This window comes from Haemaphysalis longicornis, unplaced genomic scaffold (assembly GCF_048455015.1).
Source record: "Haemaphysalis longicornis isolate Haplotype H1 unplaced genomic scaffold, Haemaphysalis longicornis Haplotype H1 scaffold_2, whole genome shotgun sequence".
In the NCBI taxonomy this organism is placed as follows: domain Eukaryota; kingdom Metazoa; phylum Arthropoda; class Arachnida; order Ixodida; family Ixodidae; genus Haemaphysalis; species Haemaphysalis longicornis.
In genome coordinates this window covers 129,276,311-129,300,273 of record NW_027526295.1, presented here as the reverse complement: position 1 = coordinate 129,300,273, position 23,963 = coordinate 129,276,311, and the positions used below count along the sequence as shown (strand labels likewise).

Genomic DNA, 23,963 nt, shown 5'->3' with positions numbered 1-23,963 from the left:
TGGCCGTAAAACAAAGTGGTCGGGCGAACTAAGAGGCCGCTCGCTTTACCCAGGCGGCACAGAAAGTGTGTGCCAAGACCGGCCCGTCTATGGCCGCTTTCTGGCATGTCCGGCCAGCATCCAGGTTCTGGCAGCCACTGATCATGCGTTGAACGGCCAACATTCGGCAACCAGCACTTCGGTATTTTTCCGTCCGCCTGTGTACGGACGCAGAACGGCAGCTAACCGGCTGCCAGATATTCAGTTCTCTTACGGCTGCCGATGTTGAGTAAGAGAACGGCCGAAGTACGGCCTTAGGGCATCCGTTTTTTCTTCGGGAATCGGTAACAGGCCGAAGCACGGCTAGCGACCGGCCACAGAATATGCGTATTCTTGCGGCAGCTGGTGTTCGAAAGGAGACCGGCCGGAGCGCGGCTGCCGTGCATTCGTTGTTTCAACGGTGAACCGCGCGTCCGGCGGTAGAATATTCGTTTTTCATTCGGTTAGCTGTCCTCGGCCGAATTACGGCAAGCGAATGGCCACCGAATATTTGGCAACCGGTGTTCAAGAGGAGACCGGCCTACGTAAGGTATCTGGTTATACGTCATTTTTTCGGCAAACGGCATACAGCCGAACAACGGCACGCGCCTGGGCGCCGAGAATTCATGCACAGACGTGTTTGGAAGGAGACCGACCGGTTTTTTTCTGGGGGCAGAAAAAGCCGTTAGGGAGCCGAACGACGGGGACGCGTTTTTCATCCGCTCCGTGTTTCTACGTTTTAAATGAACGAACATCGTTTTTCAAACAGTAACGAGTCTTCTCGGTGAACGGGCAAGGTGCAAGGACTCACTGGACATTAGCAGGGAACCTTTTAGGCCATCGAAATGTCATTTATTGCCACAAGAAGACTGCAGTGTGCCACACCGGCGGGTGAGCTAAGCCTCGCCAGTCATCGCCGCTACCACGCCTCTGCCGCCGGCTTTGTCGACACATCAGCTCGAGGCTATTCGCCCCCTCAAGAAATGGAGAGCATTGGAGACATCGACCCGGAAGAGATGTCCGATCCGAGATGGAGATGGTTCACCAAAATAACTGGCCTTCAAGGGCGTCGAGCAAGCGGCCACCACACAGGAGCTAAACCGCGACCATGTCAAGGACTCCCCACCAAAGAAAGGCAAGTGCGAGCAAAAGCGCAAGTTATTCTGCTTACAATTAAACCTCGACAAGCAATGTTGCACTATGTTGTTGGTGATAAACGTAGATGAGACTCGCTCGTGCATTGGTAGGATCAACTTCATGCCCTGCACTATGTTACTTCATGGGATTTTACGACTGCCTATTTAGAAAAAAAAAAACTATTTTAAATTTGCGATAACAACAGAGCCTTGTCACTGACGAAGCCTAGCTGTTAATTTAGTTCTTATGTTTGAAGGTGAGCTTAGCTACTCTTAGGGATATGACTCATTTGGTTAAACATAATCGCCAGCATCCTAGTAAACACGGATTTTGTCAGGATTTTCTTGCTCAACGCAGATTGTTGAGTTCACGCACGATTTGGCTCTTGCAATAGATAAGCTTAAAGTGGTTGACTGTATATTCTTGGACTGCAAAAAAGCAAATGATGGTGTTCCATATCCCCTTCTGCGTAGTACATTTCATCCTATGAACTGAATGAATCGGTTTTTGCATTGTTATTACTATTGGCCCTATAGCTTTGTTCAAAAGTACTGTGTAGTTTACCGGACTATAGCGAATGAACGTGATTCCGTATACCTGCAGCTTTATTCGAATTTAATAACATCTTGGTGTGCTGATTCAGAAAAGTTTTTGGATGTTAAACAGTGTGTTAACGTGGCACCTTTACAAGAAAACCTTAATTCCAATTGTATACGTATACCGTAAATTATGCTGCTGTGACAACGGCCGAGGAATATAAATACCTAGGAGTTTATTTAGGGAGTGGTTAGAGGTTAAATAGGCAGGTTCACACCATAAAAGTTACGGCTGCATATGTTTTTGGCTTTCTGAGACGAAATTTCAGTGAACCTCCATCTAACTGAAAAGAACAACCGTATTTCACTCATGTGCGCTCAATCTTGGAGTACGCATGTGTTTTCGTGTATCCCCACACCAAAGAGCTGGTTGATACGCTCGAAAACATACAGAATATGTCAGTGCGATTCGTATTAGGTAATTGTCACGCTCAACTTAGCATGAGAGAAAGTAAAAGTAAACTGAAATGGCAGTACGTGAAAGATCACAGACGAAACCACAGGTTGAACTTTTTTCGTAATATCTATCATTCGAAAACTGGAGTAGAAGGGGAGAAGTATGTCCAAGCGCCATTCTACATATCGCAAAGTGGGACCGCTAGCTTAAAGCAAATTATTAACTTTCCTTTAAAGGTGACGCCTTGCGCGATTCATTTTATTTTACATCAATACTGCAGTGTAATTATCTTCCACGTATGATTGCATTAACTGTTTATATTGACGATTTTCAGCGCGCTTTGTAGAAATATTTTGTTATTTTGTGTCATATTTAATGCTTAGTGTTATGTATCTCCCTTCTGTAATGCATGCAAAGGCAGGCAGGCATCAAATAAATAAATAAATAAATAAATAAATAAATAAATAAATAAATAAACTTCCAGAGACGCAAGTTTGCCTCCGACGGGTTGAGAACCCTACGGATTCAACCTTGACCAATAAAATATTTATTGCCCTATTCGTTGCAGTATGCAAGGTTTCCTGTATGCATGCTACCATTGCTATGTTATTGGTTTGAAACAAATTATGTAACTAATTTTACGCCTTTCCTTGCGTGAACACAGAGGGATACAACTGCAGCCACCTGACGCAGGGCGTCATTTGCAACGCGTCTAGAATTTTTTGAACGTAGTGTGACATTAGACGAAAATTAAGTTTTTTTGGACTATTAAGGGGTGTGGACGTATACTCATGAAAACAACATTAAAATAGATTGAAAATGAAAGCACCTGTTCGCTCCTTCTTAGGATCAGCCCTGCGCAAGATCATCAGAAAAGTTGATCGAGTAGAAAATGTCTTTGCAAGAAAAATGGGCAAAAACTGGACATACTTTTTTGTGAAGGAGTTATATTAAATGCGCCTGAGTGTTTTGTTGAAAACCGAAACGCTTCGTAAAGGCATTCACGCCGGTTTTATATACAGCAAAATTGGTCAAGCAACTGGTATAAAATAGTTTATGTAGTCATAGCATGAAAGTGTTCCGGAATATTGCCCTAAAAGAAATTGGCTAAAAGCGGTGCAATTTATCTCTCTGAAATTCAACCCACTAAAGTATGCGCCCTCCGCCGCCCCCCCCCCCCTTCTCCTCTTTCCCCGTTTATTACAGGTAAGCTGCCCCACAGAGGATATCAGGACCTGGACAATACATCTATTCAAGCTCTACAAAGAACTGAATATTTTCTGTTTTCGGCAGTAAAAGAGGCACAGCAATTAAAGGAACGACAATTTGTGAGCACTGTTTAATAAATGAATTTTGCTGTCAACTGAGGCTGGTAATTAAGCAAGGGTGCGCTGAAAGCTTGACGGCTGGTGGTTGCGCGCGAGCTCACTTTGATGTGGCTGTATTGGACCCAAAATGCTGGGTTTGTGCTGCTTCTGCATGCACTGCGCGAATGTGTCATCTGCTTGCGCGACATGCAGTGACCGGCCTCAGTACAGTTAACGTACTGTGGCTGAACTCCAATGCCCGTAGCACGGCCGTATTTCCGGTAGCTTTAGTCCGGCTGGAGTCCGACGACCGCATCTCGGCTGTAATCCGGCGGCCGTACTTCGGCCGTACACGGGTGGCTTTGGAATGGCCGGAGCCCTACGGCTGGAATCTGGCCGTATGACCGTAAGCCGGTCGACTGGCCGACGGACACTGGCCGTTGGACAGCCATGGGAGTACGGCCGTATACGGCCAAAAGGCCCACATTTGGACATGGGCCGAACATGGCTGCCGGAAAACGGCCGGACAGAAAATCACCGGCAAAAGTACACCGGCCTGTTTTAGGCCGAACAGTCCTGTGCTGCCTGGGAATTCCTTGTTTGCTCTCGCTTTACTTAATTACGCTCTTGCAGTATACATTCCCAGTTCGCACTTAATAGCCTAGAATGAGCGTCAGCAACGGCCGAGTTCCATGCAGCCGACACGGCGGAGGGCTGGACGGCAAATCGGAAGGGGGGGGGGGGGGAGGGGGGAGGAGGAGGGGGGGCTTTGAATGCAAAGAGAAAAAATTCAGCGAATTTCTAATAATATTTGACAATAATCTGGCGAAGTGTGAAGATGGGGGTGCAATTCAACTGGAGGACGCCAATTCTCTGTTCTTACCTCGCTGTCTAACTCCATTTGAAGTCAAAACTGGGGTGTCGGCGTTTAGATTCGACGACCCCTGCACTAGGAAACCAACACAGTCAGTGATGATCGTATGAATATATTCGGGGCCCCGCGCCGTGTATGCGGCTGTGTTATGTTATGCTGTGTTATGTGGTGTTATAGAAGTACACATCTCTGCAGGCAGCGGGCGTGTGATTTGGTGCATGTTTTGCGTCCTTTAATAGCGCTTAATTTGTTTATTTGGCGCTATTGCCCCACCTACTCGCTAGTATACATGTACCCTCCCGTTCGTAAATCGTGCGGCGTAAAACGTTACGCAAGAATCATTTAGTTTGCGAAAATACGAAACAAAATTTCCACTCGTTTCAAAGGCGGTGCCAGGCCAGCAGTGTCAGCTGAGTCGGCTGCGCAATTCTTGCGTTCGCTTGCATGCTCCCGCTGAAGCAACCTTTTGCAGTTACCTCAGGATATAGGATGAGCAGCGTTCCTTGTTTATGCTACTCGTGAACTTTCCTTTGTCGACCGCACGCAAGAAGAAAAAACTGTAACTGTCGTGAAACAGTTAAACCACCCGACCTGGCGATACTGTCCCACGCCGCGACCATCGCGAAAGCTCGCTAAAAGAAAGCCGACAAATCGGCTTCTTTTAGCAGATATTATTTTGTTTAGCCTCTGCAACTACTTTAAGGGCTATTTCATATAATATGCAGTCATTTAAACTCGCCACAAAGCGCCACAACCAGCTTTCAGGGCGGCGGGGGTCGTCTGCTTTTGTACTACCCAGAGGCGTTGGCCGCTAGGGGCGCTGCATGTCGCCAAAACTCCAGCGCAGGAGGCCTAGTGAGCGAGGACATCATCGCCGAACAGCGTAGCAGACGCTCCGCTGTCCAGCAACGCCGCAAACTTTCGACCAGCGATCGTAAGGGCGATGAAAGGCGCTAGTGCGTTGGGGCTTTTCACCCTGCACGCCATCGGGATTAGGGGCTCAGGCTCACCACCTAATGTAGCCATAGCCGTCGGCGACGAAGTGCTCACCGACACCTGCCCTTCAGGGGAGGAATTAACCGACCGTTTCGGCGGGTGAGGATGAGCGCTAGGCGGATGTGACGTCACGTTTGTTCCCAGCGCTCCCGCGCGGTATGTTTACATTTTTCCGAGTGCTGCCTACACGGCGTGCGCGCCGTAGAGATTCAAGTAGCCGCGTTGGACTTTCGCTGTCAACGCGAGTGTGAATGGTTGTCGCCCTGTCAATCGTCGTTCAACAGCTCCAGCGTCTTCTGGCTCTACTACGGCTGTGCAATCAGCCGTGGGCGTTCAACTGTCCACCATCGGCCGACTCAGGTGAGCGCTCCTTTTTGGCGGGTTTGCAATGAGTTCGCATATCCCCTACTGAAAAGCTTCGCTGCAGTTATATTAGCGACGTTTACGAAATTCTTCACGGTGCGTTCTCACCGTCTTGCGTCATTGCCACTGTTTATGCTGCTCTGTTCGCCTCTGTCGGCGATCGCGAGCTGTTGACGGTTTGTTGCACGCCGCAGAAACTCGCTCGCATGCAAACCCGTCTCGCCCATGGCGTTTCTTTGTCTCTTCTTTAATGTGGCGTCATTAAAATCACTTGTTAGCCTCGAGGCTTTTTCTAGACAACGTGCCTTGTGCTAACCGTGTTGTAACGAAAATGAACTTGCAGTACGATCTATTGGTGAAGTTAGGAGCGTGACAGGACGCTGTTGGGAAGGTTTTCGTGTGTGCGTGTGGTTCGTGAGGGCGTTGTAACACACTGCTTTAGCCTGTTGCACTCGTTACTGCATCCAGCACTTTTGCTTGCCAGGAGTGCCTGCCAAGGGATGCTGACTTCGTTATGTGTTTTCATCTTTAATAGTGAGGCCAGTCGGCGTTCAATAACCAATGGAATTCAGCGGGAACGACCCGGATAACGCAGGGCGGGCAAGAGCACTGCTTGTGTGGTCTTCTCTGTCGTTTGACCTTTTTTTACTCATCCTAGACTGTTTATTTACTGCTGCCTGAACGGTGTTTCATTCCTCATGTTCCATTTCTTTCTCTTGCAGCATCTCTTGACTGCAGTCACGGTACCCCTAGCCTGCCTGCAGCACTCATCCTGCCATTCCAGTGGGAACTAATGTTCGCAGGCCACTTGTCACAACCTAACGGGTTCCCGCGATTGCCTGGCTTGTAATTGATGGTATACTTTAGATCCACCATTGCGTTCTCACTCTGCGTACATTTCAAGTGAGGGTTTACAGTAACACGGTAGTTGATAGCCATGAAGACAGCAGCGTGTGTACTGGAAATCAAACTCAGTTATTTAGGCCAATGTCAATACCACCCTGGTCTACGTATCCATTCCAGCCTGACATTTTCAAGCACAAGTTTTTCAGTAAGTAGTGAAACAATGAAGAGGTAGGGATAGCTTATGCACTGCTTATTTACTACCTTTATTTTTTTACTGTTGAAAATGTATGGACGATACTATATGTACCACCTAGTGAAGTCCCACCAGAAATTGTTATATGCACTATCGATATCGCGCAATCTATGAGGCAGGCTGGCGTGACCTTCGTGCAAACGGCATCGTACGTGGTTTCCGTCACGACAAAGTTTGCACTGTAGTCTTGGATGTGTAATGGGTTATGGCTGACCACAGGGCTGTTTACGGCGCCTTTCACATTCCAGTGGAGGCAGGCACAGAAATTACGTGGTCGGCCTGGACGCAATACATGGTGTTGATCAACACCGTAGATATACCGTGCCTTGGCTGCCCACGTCATTTTTTTTTACTTTTGAGTTTTGTGTAAGCAAGTATGTATCTAGTGCCCCTATGCTGTCTATCCTTGGGTTTTGTAAACCCTCTAAATAATATCACACGGTAGCTTTATTCATCTTCATGAGATTTCTGAGGTGCCAGATTGCTCAGATCTCTCATGGTCTCCTGTGGCTGCAGGGATGTACAATGTCTGGGGTTCGATTCCTGGCTGCCGAAGCTGCATTGAATTTACAAAGCCAAAAAAATTACCTTTTGTACGCGATGTCTTGGTTTACGCAGAAGATCCTCGAGTGAGAGGTCTACTACGCTGCCCTGTGCCTCATAGTGCGAAGTGCCTTCAGTTTTACTCGATTATGCAGCAGTCAATTAATGCCTGCTCATGCAAACTCTTGAGTGCAAACGGGAGAAGGTGCGCCTACCTTGCCTTGAGCTGCTAGACCAAGTTGGCTTTTTCACACGACGTCTAAGCTGTGCGAGAAAGCCATACAAGGCTAAGAATGTTGTAAAATACGCCTTTTATGTGAAGCAGCTCATCCATAGCATTTAAAAAAAAAGCTTAAAGGAGCCATGAAGACAAAACACAAGTTTGTGTTATTCGAAAGATTTCGTGTTTATAGGGCCCCCAGCGCTTGTCCGCATGCAAACGGTGCTTTATTCACTGAGAAATTAGTTAATGCAAGTTAAAATTTTGATTTTCCCACTAAATGCATTTTCGTGGTCTGCAATGACATCACAGGGCCTTGTTTACCGTTAGTGAACCTAGATGACACCACCACACCGCGGCAAGCCATTTTCTGCCCTTGGTTTGTTTGTGAACGTATTTGTACCTGGCTTGTTTTGTTCATGGAGACAATCGTTTCGTGAAACATGGTGCTCCCTCGACAAATACGGTCATGCAAGACATCATCACTTGCGTCAATCGGCCAATGTCGTCTGAAACAATCCCAAAGCCCCGCAGTCCTGTGCAGCTAGACCAAGCATAGTGCAACAGCAGTACGGATCGGTACTTCTATGTTTATGTGTGCTTTCGTAACCTCCACTGTTTGTCCCACCATTCTTAGTGCTTTAAAAAGAATGTGCCCTCAATTTAAGCGCAAATAGCTCGTTCTGCAAGCTTATAAGCTCTGCCTAATTTGCGTTTGCCTTTGCCGCTCTCCGCCAATCGCAGGGCTGTCTGGTATGACATCATAGGTTCTGTTGCGAAAAATGAGCTAGTGGGTCACATGGCCATTCCCTTTTTTCCTAATTATGTAGCTTATTTGAGCAAAGTTTACGGTAAAAGTGGTGTCAGTATGATTTTAACGAGACAATCTTTTGAATGAACCAAACTTGTGTTTTCTCTTCATGGTTCCTTTAAGGCACATTATTTTGCAATGCGATCATTAAACGTTTTACACCCTCCTACCACCCTGCTTTTATTGTTAATAAACGCGCTTTGTATTGTAGACACAGGAAAATGAAGCAGGAAGACTTATAGATATTTTTTTCAGCTGCACAGTGTCCCAGGCTATGCACCTGATGTAATGCTGTTTCTTCATCACGGTTTGCATTGTGCTTTGAAACAGTTTGTTACCAAGATCCAAAGACTCAGTTGGAGATTTCATGTCATGAATGATACAAAAAGATCATCTGTGGAAGCAATGCCCATCTTATTCTTGTCATTTTGTAGTTTATGAGAGCTGCTGCATTCAAGCATTCTATGGCATATTTATGAACTAGAAAATACATGGAAAAGGCAGTCTCTAAGCTGGAGGAAAACTGTCGAGTAGCATCTGCATTTAGTTTAAATAGTGGCGTGTTGCCCAACTGCTGGGCAACCGCTACTAATTTTATGCCATGTGAACTCTTAGGCGGTTACATGTTGATAAAAAAATTACGTGCTATCTTCAGTCATTCACTGCAACTCGTTTGTGCTCATGGGGAGCATTCGCTTAGCATGACAAAAATCAGAACGCGCCTAATCAGTTGGACTCAAGCTATACCTGATCATGATGCGTCTACTTCTGAATGCTTAAATACCTGGTCATATATGAAAAACGGCCAACTTAACAAGCTGAAGGAAAGGAAGCAGCCCCACCCCTTCACCGTAAAATAAAAAGAATGTTTGCTGGTAATTAAAAATAGGTCTGCATCCAAAAGGTCCAAGGGACAAGGGAAGCTGTTGTTTCTTACGCATTCAAGAATACATCAATACTGTTATTGTTTTACAATATAAAGTGAATTTTTTTTACACTACTTCCTCGGCTTCAGTTGGTGTTGTCCTTTCTGGGTGACCTATGAGACCAAAGGTACAATGTAATTAACAGCACGGCAATACTGGTTGTAAACGTGATACAGAAAGAGCACAAAAATATCCATGGCAAAACTCAGGACTTCTGTTGTGTTGTTTTTAACTATAATTATTAGTTAATTTTGTTTCGTCCTATGGCACGATTCAATTCTCGAAACCAGCTTTCCTGCGAAACTTATTGAGCACATTTTTCATACCAGGCAATATTATGTGCAATGGCTGCACAACACTTTCTGCCTGAATATAAATGTGGCCAAAAAATGTCTTTGTTATTTTGAAGCAGGCAGTTTTCATTGCCAGTCAGACAAAATGGGGCCAGATGCCATCTGTGCAGAACTGCATGTGACCGCACCATGGGAAGTGTTGTCCAGTTTTTTGCAAATCACTTAGCCCTACGGGAACCACAGCACGTCTAGTGACCGCCATAATCTTTTTCTCAGCCATATAAATTGACGTGAACCTTTCTCGTCCTTATTTAAAACAGATTTCCTTTTTTATTGTTTGAACCCTTTTTACAGTAAGCGCTATTTTTTTTTGTAGAGAAAAGGAACTGCCACCTAAAGAAAACCACCTCTGTTTCGAAAATGATATGCTCAAGATTAGTATCATACTACACAATGAGAACATATAAATGTTAAAATGTAAAAAATTAGCCATATACACAAATAACTTATGAAGTGTGCCTCTGGGCAAATTGGTTTTCAATACATAAACAAAGGAGTGCTTCAAAAAGAAAGAATGGTCTGTTTCACCACAACCTAAAATGATGTTTTGGCTCTGAGGAAGATTAAGTACACTATTTATATGGTACTAGGAAATGTCTAAGCAGCATTCTTGATTCGCCCAATCTTTCTCCGAGCACTACTGACAGTTTCTCTCTTGTTGATCGAAGGAAGTAGTGAAATGCACTGAAAGCATCAAATCTGCATTCGCACCGTTCAGTTGCATGGTCTGGTTCATTAACAAGGAACCACACGACGTACAGACATGCTCGCACGTCAGCTCAGAGTTGTGTATCGAGAAAGTCTGGGCGAGCTAGAGAAGCTGTTGAGGAAATATAAGCTTGCCAGTCGACACAGGTGTTGTACTTAAACATCAGTAAAGCAAGCATTATGGGCCAAACCAACGATGCCAGAAATAGCTACATTCATACTGGGCAAGTGTTCGAACCACTGTGGTGGGTTGACGCCGCGATCATAAAGTTGCCCCGCCAGCTTGACAGCCCTGGCGCGAATTTTGTGTGTCAGTCCAGCCCACAATTGAAGACTTCCACGTTATTATTGTGATTTGTGGCAGCCAGATTGGTGGGATCAGCCCATGGATGATCGGTCAGAAGCAGTGACAAGCAGCCATGTTGACCCTCCGAATGCTTGAAAGTACGTGAACACATATAAAAAAGTGTTTCTGACTGCACCTAGATAATGCTATATTGGTGTTGGGTATAGCAAAATCTGGTGGGACTGTGGGACTTCACTACGTAGTACATATAGCATCGTCCAAAATTTATAATAGGTTACATCAATACTTTTTCACACTTATAGGTTTTGATCATGGAGTATCCACAAGCTCGAATCCACACATTGAAAACTGGGAACTTTTTACTGCAAAGCAGTACATGTCTAACCCCCCCAGTTTTCATTCCGGTGTCATCGATTTACTCGGCGCTGCTCCGGGGTTCCTCCTCACCACCGCTCACCCCTCTTTCACAACTATTTTCCCCCTCGCCTCTGCCGATGCCCCTTTGGCAAGTTACACAGTCGGCAGCTAACAGCGGTGGTGCGGTTATCAGATGATTGCGAAAAATAAACAGAAGCAGGGACTGGCGTAAAAATGCACTCATGATTACTACACTCCCTAATATGAAATATGTGCGCAGCGCGAGCTGCAGTCTTTTCGGTCATGGCGCATTTCTGCTGAGTCTCAGGAAGTGTTCGCGTTATCAGTGAACATACGGCGGCGTGGGTTACTCTGCTGCTACCTCGTAGTGCGCCGCCGCCGGCGGCCAGCATGTTGCAAATCATTTTCGAACCTCCCGCGCAATAGTCACATGGTTCGGATTAGCCCCGCACAATTGAGCAGCGAGCATGTTGCTGCATATGGTGTTTGAACCACCCGCGCAAACGTCACGTGGTTTGGATTAGCGGAGAATGGAACAGCGTCTGGGGAAAGTGTCAGGGGGAGGACACTCCTTGGTAGCGGTGCATAAGACGTGCGAGGGAAAGGCAGTGAAAGAGGTGACGCCATAGCCGCACGTGTCGTACTCCCCTTCAGCCTTCGCCAGACACTCCTCTCCGTTTTCTTCCTTTCGTCCCTGCTGTGTTCGCTCACTCGGATACGTGGACAAAAACAGACGCCGCTCTCGCGAAGCCCAGGTAGCGGTTACCAAAGGGGAGCCCCCTAAAACGACCGAAACTCACCGTCACTGTTGACGCTCAAATTCACTTCGCCAAATAGCTGCGAATCCCTGCCGGTAGAAGAGAAACTTCCCCAGTGGGAATGCCGGCTTGAGCCCATATTTCTTTTTGAGCTTGGAAGGCCTTCCGAGCGACATTTTCGCCGGTGTCTTTCACGCCTAAGTATGCGCCATCATCGGTGGCCGGTTTATGCGTGCACGGTTTGCGGGTAAAAAAGGGGGGTGTGCACGCACAGCTAGGCTTCTTGCCGCTGCTACTGAAATGCCGGTGGCGCTGGTGCGAGATTTAGATGTCAAAATTACATGGCTCAATGCAGTTAGTTAACTGTCCTCCTTAATCAAGCGGTTCGGGTGGGGGTTGATGTGTTACACATACATCTTACACACACAGGAAGATCCATACGAGCGGGAAGGAAAACGTACAGCCACATCTTTGTCCTGGAGAATAGAGCTCAAGGGCTTTAAGGTTTTAAATCGTTATGTGACGGATGCATGCCGTTTGTTTGGAGGACGAAGAGCAAGAATTGAAGCGTTGGCCCGATCACAAGCGCCAATGGGCACAAAAACAACAGAAAGCTGCTGGCGGCGCCGTTACCGCACCAAGTTCACCTCTTCGAGTAGCGACAAATCCCTTCCGGATGAACAACAGCTTGCCAGCTTGGAACGCCAGCGTGAGCCAATATCACTTCAGAGGGCTATCAGGGGATATTTTCGACGGTGTCTGTCACTTTTAAGCACGTGCACATGTCTGGCTGCCGGTTTACGCGTGCGCAGGTTTGTAGTGAAGAATAGTGGGAGGGAGGAGGGGGGGCGGGCACGTGCAGCCATGGGTTTCTTGCCCGCCCTGATGGATGGAATGTCCGTTGTGCTGGTGTGAGGTTTAAACGCGGACGTTAAACGGCCCAATGGGAACTGTCCGGAGCCCTTAGTGGTACAGCGGATTGGGTTTGTATGTTAAGCTATGTTCAGACTACCGACGCAAAAGCCGCATCGTGATCTATGGACGAAAAAAATGGCATGTCACGCAGTTCGTTTGGCTGAGACGTGAAATGACGTCATTTTTTAAAGTTATTATGACAGTTGTGGCAACAGTCTGAACCCGGCGTTACACAAAGAGTAAGATGGTTACGACGCGGGAGGGACACAGGCGGGACCATGTTTATCTGCAAGAACAAAGCTTGGATCCTTCAGAGGTTCATTCAGCTAATTGGCTAGGAAGGATGCTCCATCGCAAATTACGACAAACGTGTTTTGTTTCGTGCACTCCGTGGACTGCATCCAGCTTTGCAGGTCATCCTTCACACAGTGGAAGGGCACTCATTTTTTAATTGAAATTCAGTGCAGATGAGGTTGACAGAAAACAAAAGGACTATGCTGCACTTCAAAATAATTAACACAGAATAAAGCTTCTTCCCACCACAACGAAGCATGTAAAGTTGAGAAGCTTTATGCGGCAAAAATGGTTTAATATACCAAGTAATTCAGAGTACGAGGAACTGCCTACAAGAAACATGGTAAACCTTTCGCCAGTTCGTACCTTTCGTGTCTTTCGTTACGTGTGTACTCTTCATGCAAGTACCAAGAATTTTATCACGGTAGTTGATAGGCACACTTAGCTGCCAATTGTTGCAGGGGTCCAGGCTGAACGGAGATGCATGCCTTCTGTGAACGAAAAGTTCGACATTCTTCTGAAGTGCAGCCGTACAGTAACAAAGGAAAACTGCACACCTTTGTGGGAAACTTGGAAGTAAGGAAATAAGAAAAATTTGTCCTTCGGAATTGTTGTCAAACATTTTCATCGCAGAAGCTTGCTCCGTCTTGGGTGTTACCCTGTTTGTCCTAGACGAGTTTTGTAGTAGAAATTGTACATTTTTGTCTAGTGGGTTTCACAAAGCGATCAGGGTGACAAGCAAAAGCACATCAAGCACCTCAATAAGAAACGCTTCCCGTGGTCGTAATAGAACCAGCATCCCTTGCATTATGAAACCATTGTCTGTCAGACTGCGCCATTCTGACACGGTCGAAGCAGTTTAGATTTCGGACTTTGACTCAAGTTGCAAGAGTGAAAGCTTCGAGTTAAGGAGGCACATCGGTCTTTGATCAAAAACATTATTTTTACAGGTATGACAATAAATTTTGGGGGACATGTAGTTTTTCATTCTGAATATAGCTATCAAATTTGTTTCTGTGTAATGCGATTATATTCAAATTTATTTGGATTTTTATGTTTGATTTTACGACAGCCTTTATAAAAAAAACTGCTGGAGGGACGCTGCTGAACAAAGTACCAGTGAACTGTGCACAAGTCAAGGAGTGCAATAATACTAACATTATCATTCTGTAGCAGGGGTTACAACCATTTGAAGTTTGGGCCTAGAAGGTGGGAACCAGAAAAACTGGTGTTGCCGTCCAGGCCCAAACTCCAAACAGCTGTTACTTCTGCTACAGACCATATATTATGATAATGTTAGTCTTATGGCAGTCAGTCCTTGATTTGTGCACAGTTCACCGGTACATTGTTCAGCTGCATCCCTCCAGCAGTTTTTTTACACGCTCTCTCTTTACCTTCTCCTTTTTTTACTGCTTTTCATCTTTTTTCCCATTGTTCCCCTTCCCCACGTGTAGGAAAGCAAACTAAGCCACAGCCTGGTTGACATTCCTGCCTTTCCTTTACTTTTATTCCTTCCTTCCTTCCTTACAAAGGCTGTCAAAAAATCAAACATAAAAATCCAAATAAGTTCGAATATAGTTGTTTTACACAGAAAGAAATTTCATATCTACAGTTTCAATGAAAAATTACACCTATCCCTCGATTTTTATCGTCCTAACTTTAAAACCCATGTTTTTTTGGTTTAAGACCAGTGTGCCCCCCTTAAAAAAAATAATTTGATTTTTGGTAGACAGCTCGGTAAAAGACCTCCTAAAAGCAAAGATTGAGGTGTGTTTCCACCATACTACTCTAGGGTGCTGGTGGCAACTGCCCGGGATGAACCTCTTTTAAACTTTATTTCAGGAAATGAGTGAAGGTCAATCCCCTTTTACGGTGGGGCGCTACATGAATGGTTCATTTTTAGCCACTAGATCCAAATGTCATGTCTTCATCTTCTCTTTAAGGGGTTTTGGCACCTCCCCTTAAGGGTGATTGACCTTGACTTGTGACAGCCACGCAGCACTTTTTCCATTTGTAACATCCTGCCGATTTGCAGCCCCACTTCCAGTTTGGTTCCTCCTACTGTGCACTGTGGAGTACAGACTACTGGGTGGTAGTAGTGTCGCCAGCAAGCAGTCCTCTAGCTCCCACGTTGCTGTTCATCTATTCCATCCAGCCACACGCCTGGTTGACAGGAAAGTACAATGGCTACTAAGACTCCCAACCCTTAATTTCGTCCATTTGCCTTATTCTCCCTCCCTGTTCGGCTGTGTGGGAAGGTTCAGACGCAACTGCTGTGCTCCTCTACTGCTCCCTTTCCTGTCCAGACAGTGCCTCTCCAGATTTCCTTCTCTGCAATAGGCATGTGCAAATCTGTGGCTGTTGTCAGTTTCATCATTGCTCCTTGCTCTCCGTTACTTGTTCTTTCATGTGTTCATTAATTTACATAATTACAAGTAAAAAAACATGCACCCCTTTGTCTTACGACAACAATGAGTAACTCGGTTTTCTCGTGAGGGATTCCTTGCTTTATTGTCATCTGAGCTTAAACATTGACTCGTTGAGCTATCACTTTGACTTGCACGCAGTTTGGACTTTTGTTCGCAGTGGCTTTGAAACTTCGCCGCTTGATTTTGCATGACGAAAGCTTCGCATTCAACTGCCGTCGTCGTTAGATTGCGAGGTACACTATTTTTGTCTAATTTCAGGACCCTCACACCGCAGAAACGAATCAGGACCCTCACACCGCGAGGGTCCTGATTCGTTTCTGACTACAGGAAGCGTTTTATTTTCTGCACTTATTCACCCACGATCACTATCATTGTCAGAGAAAGTTGGCTTTTCTGCAATGCTTTTTTGGCATGGCATATTCCACTGGTGAGACATAAAAAGTTTTGCTTTAAAATCAGGGGTCTTCCAGGACTTTCGGTCCAGTGAGTAGCAATCTGCACCTATTTAGAGCCATACAATACTGAGCAAGCACCCTTTGGTCCTTCCTCTCTTGTGCTAGCAGTCTCGTCATCTAACACATAAAGGTGCTCTCGACTTTTGTCCACACTTTTCACTTATCCCACAAACTGACCCAAACTCTTTTGTCGATTTCCAGTTGTGCACGTCACATTTGCATTCAGGGTCACCTTGGGGCAAATAAGTGCCTGTTTGTATTTTTATCAAGTGGTATTAGCCACAAAGCATGCTTTGCACTCTTGCGTGAGCAGCGTTATGGGGCCTTGTTGCATGTCCAGCAAGTGATGTGATGCCATGTCAATAAACATTCTTCAGTGTTTGTGACGACTTTGGTGTTTTCTTGGCTTCACTTTCACATAGTAAGAGTTCCTATCCATCAAGAAGCATACACTTACAAATGCTAGGTATTCTTTTTTTTTTCTTGGAGGTGACATTTACAGTTTCCTTGGCAACACAGCATAACATCAACACAAACAAAACCAACTAAAATGGCAAATTTGGCGTATTTTTAAAAATAATAAACAGTGCAAAAAGAACAAAGCACGGGAGAGAGAGAGAGAGCACGAAAAGTGACAGCACTGCCTGTTTGTACTGTTTTGTTGTTTTCGTGCTAAAAATTTTCAAATAAATAAATATGCAAGTAATGCAGATAAAGAAGGGTAACTTTTTATTCGAGCTCGTTCCTTGGACATACAAGTACATTTCTTGAATCAATTGCTGGAATCCTGGATGCAATTTTCGATATTAGGCAAGCACTGGATTCTCAAAGGGACACAACAGTAAGTTGGTTCAATTCTTATTTGCAGTTGCATAGTGCAGTTTCACCCGTACAAAACATTTTGGCCAGTCCAAAGCATTGGTTTAGGTAGAACAAAAAAAATGCCTGTGTGCCAAGTTTTCGAAGCATGTCAAAAGATTCATAGGTGGCCTGACTTAACCTATAGCCCTCCACTGCAGTACACCTCATAGTTGGCCCGAGCTATGCCGAGCTTTGCCATGTGAAACCTAAAAAGTCGAATTTTGACGTTTACAGCTATGCTGTGCAATGTATAAGCCAAGCATAATTTACTCTTCAGTACTTTGGCTCTATCCAGGTTTTCTGTTTATTACACCACAATCAAAGTGCGCAGTCAGTGTTGAATTGATGAGAGTCAACCCATTCAGGTTGAAAGCACGAAATGCTCTCCAACAGAAATGGCAGTCTTCACATGTCATCAAATACATAGTTCTTTAACACTAAACAAGGGCAATGCAGAATGCCAGGAGCGTAAAATATACTCGACGAGGTGCAGTTGGCCAGTGTGTAATTTAAGCAGCATTGTTTTAAGACAAACGGGGATTGGTGAAACAGCCGTGAGCTTCTGACAGCAGCTATCATCGTGACTGGCCAATTCACCTGAGTGGGGATGTTATGGCTATGTGTTGTAGCTTGAGCGTGTGACCTAATGAATCGCCAAGAAATTTCAAACTCATAGTATCTCGGGTTGCTTGTACCTCTGGACGTTTTTTCAGTTTAAGGTCACAATGCGCTCCCTGGGTCCACCTTTAGTCAGCTAGAGCCACTGAGCTATAGTGGTGTCAAGGATGTAATGCTGGATTTGCATTAGGGACGTCCTGGGTTTGGTTCCCATGCGGTTTCAACTCTTCCCAAAGTTGTTTTGAACTCAATTCACTCTTTGCACTGCCGGCCAATTTAGGAGCTGTTGTGCTAGCACAGACAGTGGATAGTGGCTGCTTAGTCAATGGGCCACATATTGCTTTCGCGTTGATAAGGTAGCGTTTTCAAGATTATGTGTTATGGTCGGCTACAGTTGCTACATTTAGGGTGCTTAAATCCGACCATGTGCAAGTTGCAGGCCTGTGATAAATAGGTACAGGTGATTATCTAGATGCACAAAACTGCGCTTACTGTCAAGGCATGCCGTGAATTTGTTGGTGGAATGGACATTTACAAACATGCAGTGGCATGGTTTACACTGCAGCATAAAAATTGAGGCTCCCTATATGACGACACAAAAGGTGCATTGTACGATTGGACTACGGTAGCGTTGTCTATGGGTCAGCCACTAAAACATTCCTCAGAATGCTGGACCCTGTGCCTCATCTAGGGCTCCGTTTGGCGTGTGGTGCCTTCCGGACTAGTCCAGTTGAAAGCATGTATGTGGAGTGCAACAAATGGAACCTACAACGCCAGCGAGCATACACAGATCTCCTTTATGCTTTTAAAATTTCATCCATGCCTCGCCATCCTTTTAAATCAGTTTTTCATGACACATTGATGACTGAACTCCTTTAAAATCAAACATCGTTCTCTGCGCCCTTCTCTTACAGAGTTAGAGAGGAAGCGTCAGAGCTTGCTGTCTCCTTTTTAGATACAATCCAAAGTTCTCTAACATATTTTATAGCACCATGGCATCTCCGCCCTGTATCATGCGACACATCTTTCACACACGTAGATAAAAACCGAGCTCCCACATGTGCAAATCTGCAGCACTTCTTGTATTTGCAGCAGAAGCATCAGTGTTCTGAATTTTATACGGATAACATGACAATTCCAACAGGGACGAGACCACTTTGTTTTGGGGAGCTTTACCCAAAAAGACCATGGCACTTGGCAACGAAAAGAGCCCCAGCAGAAAACAGAGCAAGGCCTCACGGCTTGTAGAGGATGCCCTCATGGTAGAATGAATGATCCAGCAGTAACTGCCTGACATCATGTGATTTCGATTGCCGAGGCGTCTTCGCCGCTGTGTTGGCATTGAAGGAAGGCGACAGGAAAGTGTCCACAAAGTCGTGCGCCAAGGCTACTATTCCTGTTGACAATGTCCAGACAAAAGCCAGAATTACTACTAAACTAGTTTTCTGCACAACAAAGAGGTCACTTTCTTGCTTTTAATAACTTGCCCTTAAATAATCCATGCACAACGTATCTTCATCACAGATGGGTTTGGGTGCATCAAATTATTTGTTATACAGAACCTTTTTTACTGCACTAAGCAGTGCGAACTCGCAGGAAGCAGTTTTATTTCGTGTAAAGTATTTCCAAGAGCAACGCGATCACTTTGTTCTCTGTCTACCTTACTCATACTATCAATTCTTAAATTTATACCAGCAAATAGATAACAAATAGAAGGACGAACACAATTCTGCACACGAGATATCCCCAGCTGTTCATTGCTTTGATACTCGCAGAAAGACTTGTAACGGTCAAGCTGGCATAGATCCGTAGATCGTTTGGTTTTGTTTTCACTGGCAGGCATTTCCAGTACACACGCTGCTGTCTTCATGGCTATCTACTGCCACGTTAGTGTAAACACTCGCTTTAAATGTACGCACAGAGTGAGAACGCAATGGTGGATCTAAAGTATATCATAAAAAACAAGCCAGGCAAGTGCGAGAACCCGTTAGGTTGTGACAAGTGGCCTGCGAACATTAGTTCCCACTGGAATGGCAGGATGAGTGCTGCAGGCAGGCTAGGGGCACCGCGACTGCAGTCAAAAGATGCTGCAAGAGAAAGAAATGGAACATGAGGAATGAAACACCGTTGGTTACAACGCCCTCACGAACCACACGCACACACGAAAACCTTCCCAACAGCGTCCTGTCACGCTCCTACTGCAAGTTCATTTTCGTTACAACACGGTTAGCACAAGGCACATTGTCTAGAAAAAGCCTCGAGGCTAACAAGTGATTTTAATGACGCCACATTAAAGAAGAGACAAAGAAACGCAATGGGCGAGACGGGTTTGCATGCGAGCGAGTTTCCGCGCCGTGCAACAAACCGTCAACAGCTCGCGATCGCCGACAGAGGCGAACAGAGCAGCATAAACAGTGACAATGACGCAAGACGGTGAGAACGTGACGTTAAGAATTTCGTAAACGTTGCTAATATAACTGCAGCGAGCAGAAAGCAATTGAGCTTTTCAGTAGGTGATATGCGAACTGATTGCAAACCCGCCAAAAAGGAGCGCGCGCTCACCTGAGTCGGCCGATGGTGGACAGTTGAACGCCCACGGCTGATTGCACAGCCGTAGTAGAGCCAGAAGACGCTGGAGCTGTTGAACGACGATTGACAGGGCGACAACCATTCACACTTGCGTTGACAGCAAAAGTCCAACGCGGAGTCTCTACGGCGCGCACGCCAGCGCACGCCGTGTAGGCAGCACTCGGAAAAATATAAACATACCGCGCGGGAGCGCTGGGAACAAACGTGACGTCACATCCGCCTAGCGCTCATCCTCACCCGCCGAAACGGTCGGTTAATTCCTCCCCTGAAGGGCAGGTCTCACCGACGGCGGCTGGCGTTTCCCGAATTGCGCTGCCTTTCCGGCGCCGGGCAGGGAGCGGTGCACGCGCGGGCATAGTGGCCCGTTGCGCGGCACTTGTAGCAGACGATGCCGCGATGCGACTGCGCAGCCGGAGGCCGCTGTCCGCGCAACGCTGGCTGGTTCCCTTGGCTTGCCACACGGGCGTAGCGGTTGGGTTCCGAGTGCGCTACTGCTCCCTGACTGTCGCGCTGCGCGTTCGGTCCCCTCGAGCTTTCCACACGGGCGTAGCTGTTGGGTTCCTCATGCGCGTTTTGTCCCCGGCCGTAGCCGTGCTGCGGCATGCCTTGCTGGGCGTCAGAACGCGCCCGCATGGCGTACGAGTACGGGTCGAGCGCGCGCTCCGACACATCGCGCGGCTCTATTTCCGTGCTCTCCGCGTACGCTGCTGTTGCCGCGGCGCGTGGCATGGGCGGTGGGGACGCACCCTGCCATGCGCACCTTGGCTCCAGCGTGGCGTGGGCTGGGGGAGGCGGCCGATAGCTGCGAGCAGCTAGTATATCGGCTTGGATGCGTTTTGCTTCGCTGGCCAGTTCATTGAGGTTGGCAAACTGACTGCCTCGAAGGTACGCTGCAAAAGTTGGGTGGGCTTGTCTCGTCACCCTCTCAACCTTTTCCGCCTCAGACGCCATGGGCTTTGCAAGCAAAAACAGCTCCTGCATTGCCCTGACGTATTCGAGCAGAGACTCATCTCGGTGTTGAGTTCGCATCTCTAGCTCGTTCAACATGCGGCGCTCGTAATCTGGGGGCAGGAATTCGCTACGAAAGAGCGCTTCAAATTCTCCCATCGTACGAGCGTCGCGCCCCACCAGCCGGTACCACCGTGCAGCCTGGGCGGTCAGCGATATAGGCAGAACGCGTCCTATAATCACGCTGTCGTCCATACCCGACGCCTCCTGATAGCGGTGCAGCGCCTCGAGGTACTCCGTAGCACTCATGCGGTCAGAGTAACCGCCGTACTCGGGTATTCTGAGGCTACCGAGCGAGCTGTTAGGCCTGACGCTCGGTTGTGCGTGCACCGCGTTGATCAGGGCTTGTGCGAGATCGACTGCTGCCGAAGGCAGGGGTGGTTCCTCGCGAGACAACGCTGGCGTAAGGCAGGCGACGTGCGCCCTAGCCGTAACCGCTTGCGAGGTCTGCGTTGTGGGGTACGTTCGTGGCGCAAACACGCCGGCGAACGAGGCGACCGCCGCACCGCTAGAGCCGTGAGGCTCGTACACGGCGGGGTCGGGTGCGCTAGAGCTGCGGCGCAGCTCCTCCTTTGCAAACATATCCGCTGGGCTGCTACGACCAAGGCCCGGAGGGCATGATCTCGTTGCAGCCCGTGGTGACGGCAGGTGGTCGCAAGAAGCGTTCCGCCCGCCGACACCGTGCGGCACGCCGGCAGGAGTGGGATGATAGCTCCCGTGACTCTCCCGCGCGGCGCTTTGGTTGCCTGCTAGGATAGCGCTGCCTGGGCCCCAGAGGGGCCTGGGCGTAGTGGTGGCGGCCGACAGGCGCGGGACTGGGTAATCATCCCTCGCGCTGTCGTAGTGCCTCACGCCGGCAGAAGTGGGATGGCTCCCGTAACTCTCCTGCGCGGCGCGTCGGTTATCGGGGAGATCGGCGCCGCCTCGACAAAGCTCTGGCGTAAGCACGGTGGCGGACAGCAGCGGGTCGACAGTGGCGTCCCGCAAGCCGTTACCACAAGCAATCTCGTCCGACAACCAGCCCTGAACTTCGGAATCAAGCAACGAGAAGCGGGGGTGCCGCCCTGTCATCGCAAAAAACCTTGGTTGGGCGCCAATGTGGGCTAACGTACGGGATAGCAGAGGACCCCGGCTAGCTTGCTAGAGAACGCTACGCGCCGTACACTAGCCCTGCGGAATCCGAAGACTCACGCACGGGTTCGAGTACTCACATGCGGTAGACAGGCTCCGGCAATCCAAAGTGAGGCTTTATTGCCTGGCAGATACAGTGCATACACCAGACAACACGACTATCGCTCGCGGGGAGACAGTGGCTCCTGTCGCTCGCTCAAGCCACTGGGCTCAGACCTCGATATCCGTCATCACGGCCGCGGGAGCAGGGGAGGCATCCCGAGGCGACCGATCAGGGCAGAATCTCTCGGCAGAGTCCCCGCGGCACGCTCTCGCGGGCCGCTCGTCAGCTTGGGTGGAGGAGAGGAGGTCTCCTCCGGCGATCGAGAAGAGGGCGGCGAGGGAGAAGGCGACGAACCGGTCGTCCCTCCCCCTCGCCCCCCGCACACGTTCGCGGCGAGCCGGTTTCGGCGCGTGGCGCGGGGTCGTGGAGAGCACGACCTACGTGACGCGCCGGCTACCCAAAATGGCGGCTCCCAGCTCGCCCCAGCACGTGTGCGGACAAGGCGTGGGGGCACAAGGATCCCCACAACAGAACGGAGAATTGACGGGTATTCAAATGCTGGCAGAAGTGTAGATTTGCGTGCAATGAGGCGATCAGGCTCGGTTGATACCCTGAAACCCATTCCAAGAAAAATAGTTCCTGTGTAGTCTGGAGGTGTAAACTTTCTTCTTCGAAAAGCTGAAATTCGTTTAGGTGATTATTTACGACAATCTTTTCGCTGTGCACATCCAATACCAATATTCCGGGAAGCGTCTGTCGAATCTAGTTCAAAAGTTATAGTGTCATACAGAGCATAGTCAACATTTTCTAACTCCGCCTAATTACCTACCGCGAATGAGGGCTCAAACATCTGCTACAACGCCTTTTACAACACGTTACTCATCTGCGGGACCATAAAAGATGATTTTGTACAATGCTGTACATTACAGGCAAAACAGAAGAGTATGCGTTATATCCACGCGAAGAAAATAGAGCGCGCGGAAGGTACAAAACACCGAAACCGCGGCCAAGATATTATAGTTTGTCTGTGCAGGGCCTCCGTGAGTATAATGAGCTGTAAACGCACCATGAATTTAGGTGTCGCTAACCACAGTATAACGATAATTACGCCAGATATACAATTAAAAGAAAGGTTTCTCATTCAGAAGATGCAGGTTTCACCCGTTGTCTCGATGTAGCTGTATACGTCCATACTGATGAACACATTTGTGTATTGAATATATTCGAAACCAAGGAGATGCCCGGTAGAAAATTAATTCACGCGATCAGGGGCCGTTTTCTCAGAAAGGTAGCAGGCGGGTATGACACCATGCCTATGTCAAGGTGCAGCGATGTCCACAATACTTAGTGGACTTTGTTCGGCTGGAGCATTCGTTATTCTTAATTTACGTTTTCTTTGCTTTCTAAAGAAATCTTGGTGTTACGATGATATGTTACTTGTGTTAATGTGTCACCACATAACTCTCATCTAAATCGATCGCATAGCGTCTTGACCCTCACGTCTCAGACGATTCGTCATGCTCCTGAACGATGACTTATTTGTAATTTTTTCAGCTTCGTTTTTATCATTCTTTGGAGATTTATCGGCTGTTTGAAGTGACCACTGGCTTTTATTGTTATACAACTTCTCGGTTTCATATTTTTCTGTTGCTTGGATATTTTCTTAAGGCACTTTTGCATGTTAGAAAAACCTTGTGAATCTGGAAAAGTGCGCTTGAAAGCTACTATGCTGAAAATCGCAGTCTATTTTAATGTTCAAGGAAATCAAATGAGGCATCAGGCTTCGCCAAACTGCAACTGTGCACACTTTTTTTAGGGGCGAAGCCCCC

At 47.3% G+C, this 23,963-nt stretch overlaps 1 protein-coding gene and 1 long non-coding RNA gene across 2 annotated transcripts in view; both read right to left on the bottom strand.

Annotated features, from left to right (window-relative positions):
* LOC144168285 (uncharacterized) overlaps window positions 1-23,963 on the bottom strand; it is a 47,460-nt gene that overhangs the window by 8,371 nt on the left and 15,126 nt on the right. The gene's annotated exons all lie outside the window — the stretch shown is intronic.
* Window positions 16,599-19,982, bottom strand: LOC144169211 (uncharacterized). Its single transcript, XR_013322390.1, has 2 exons — window positions 19,926-19,982; window positions 16,599-19,450 (listed from the first exon to the last, which is right to left on the bottom strand). It is a non-coding gene; the product is annotated as an uncharacterized LOC144169211 (long non-coding RNA).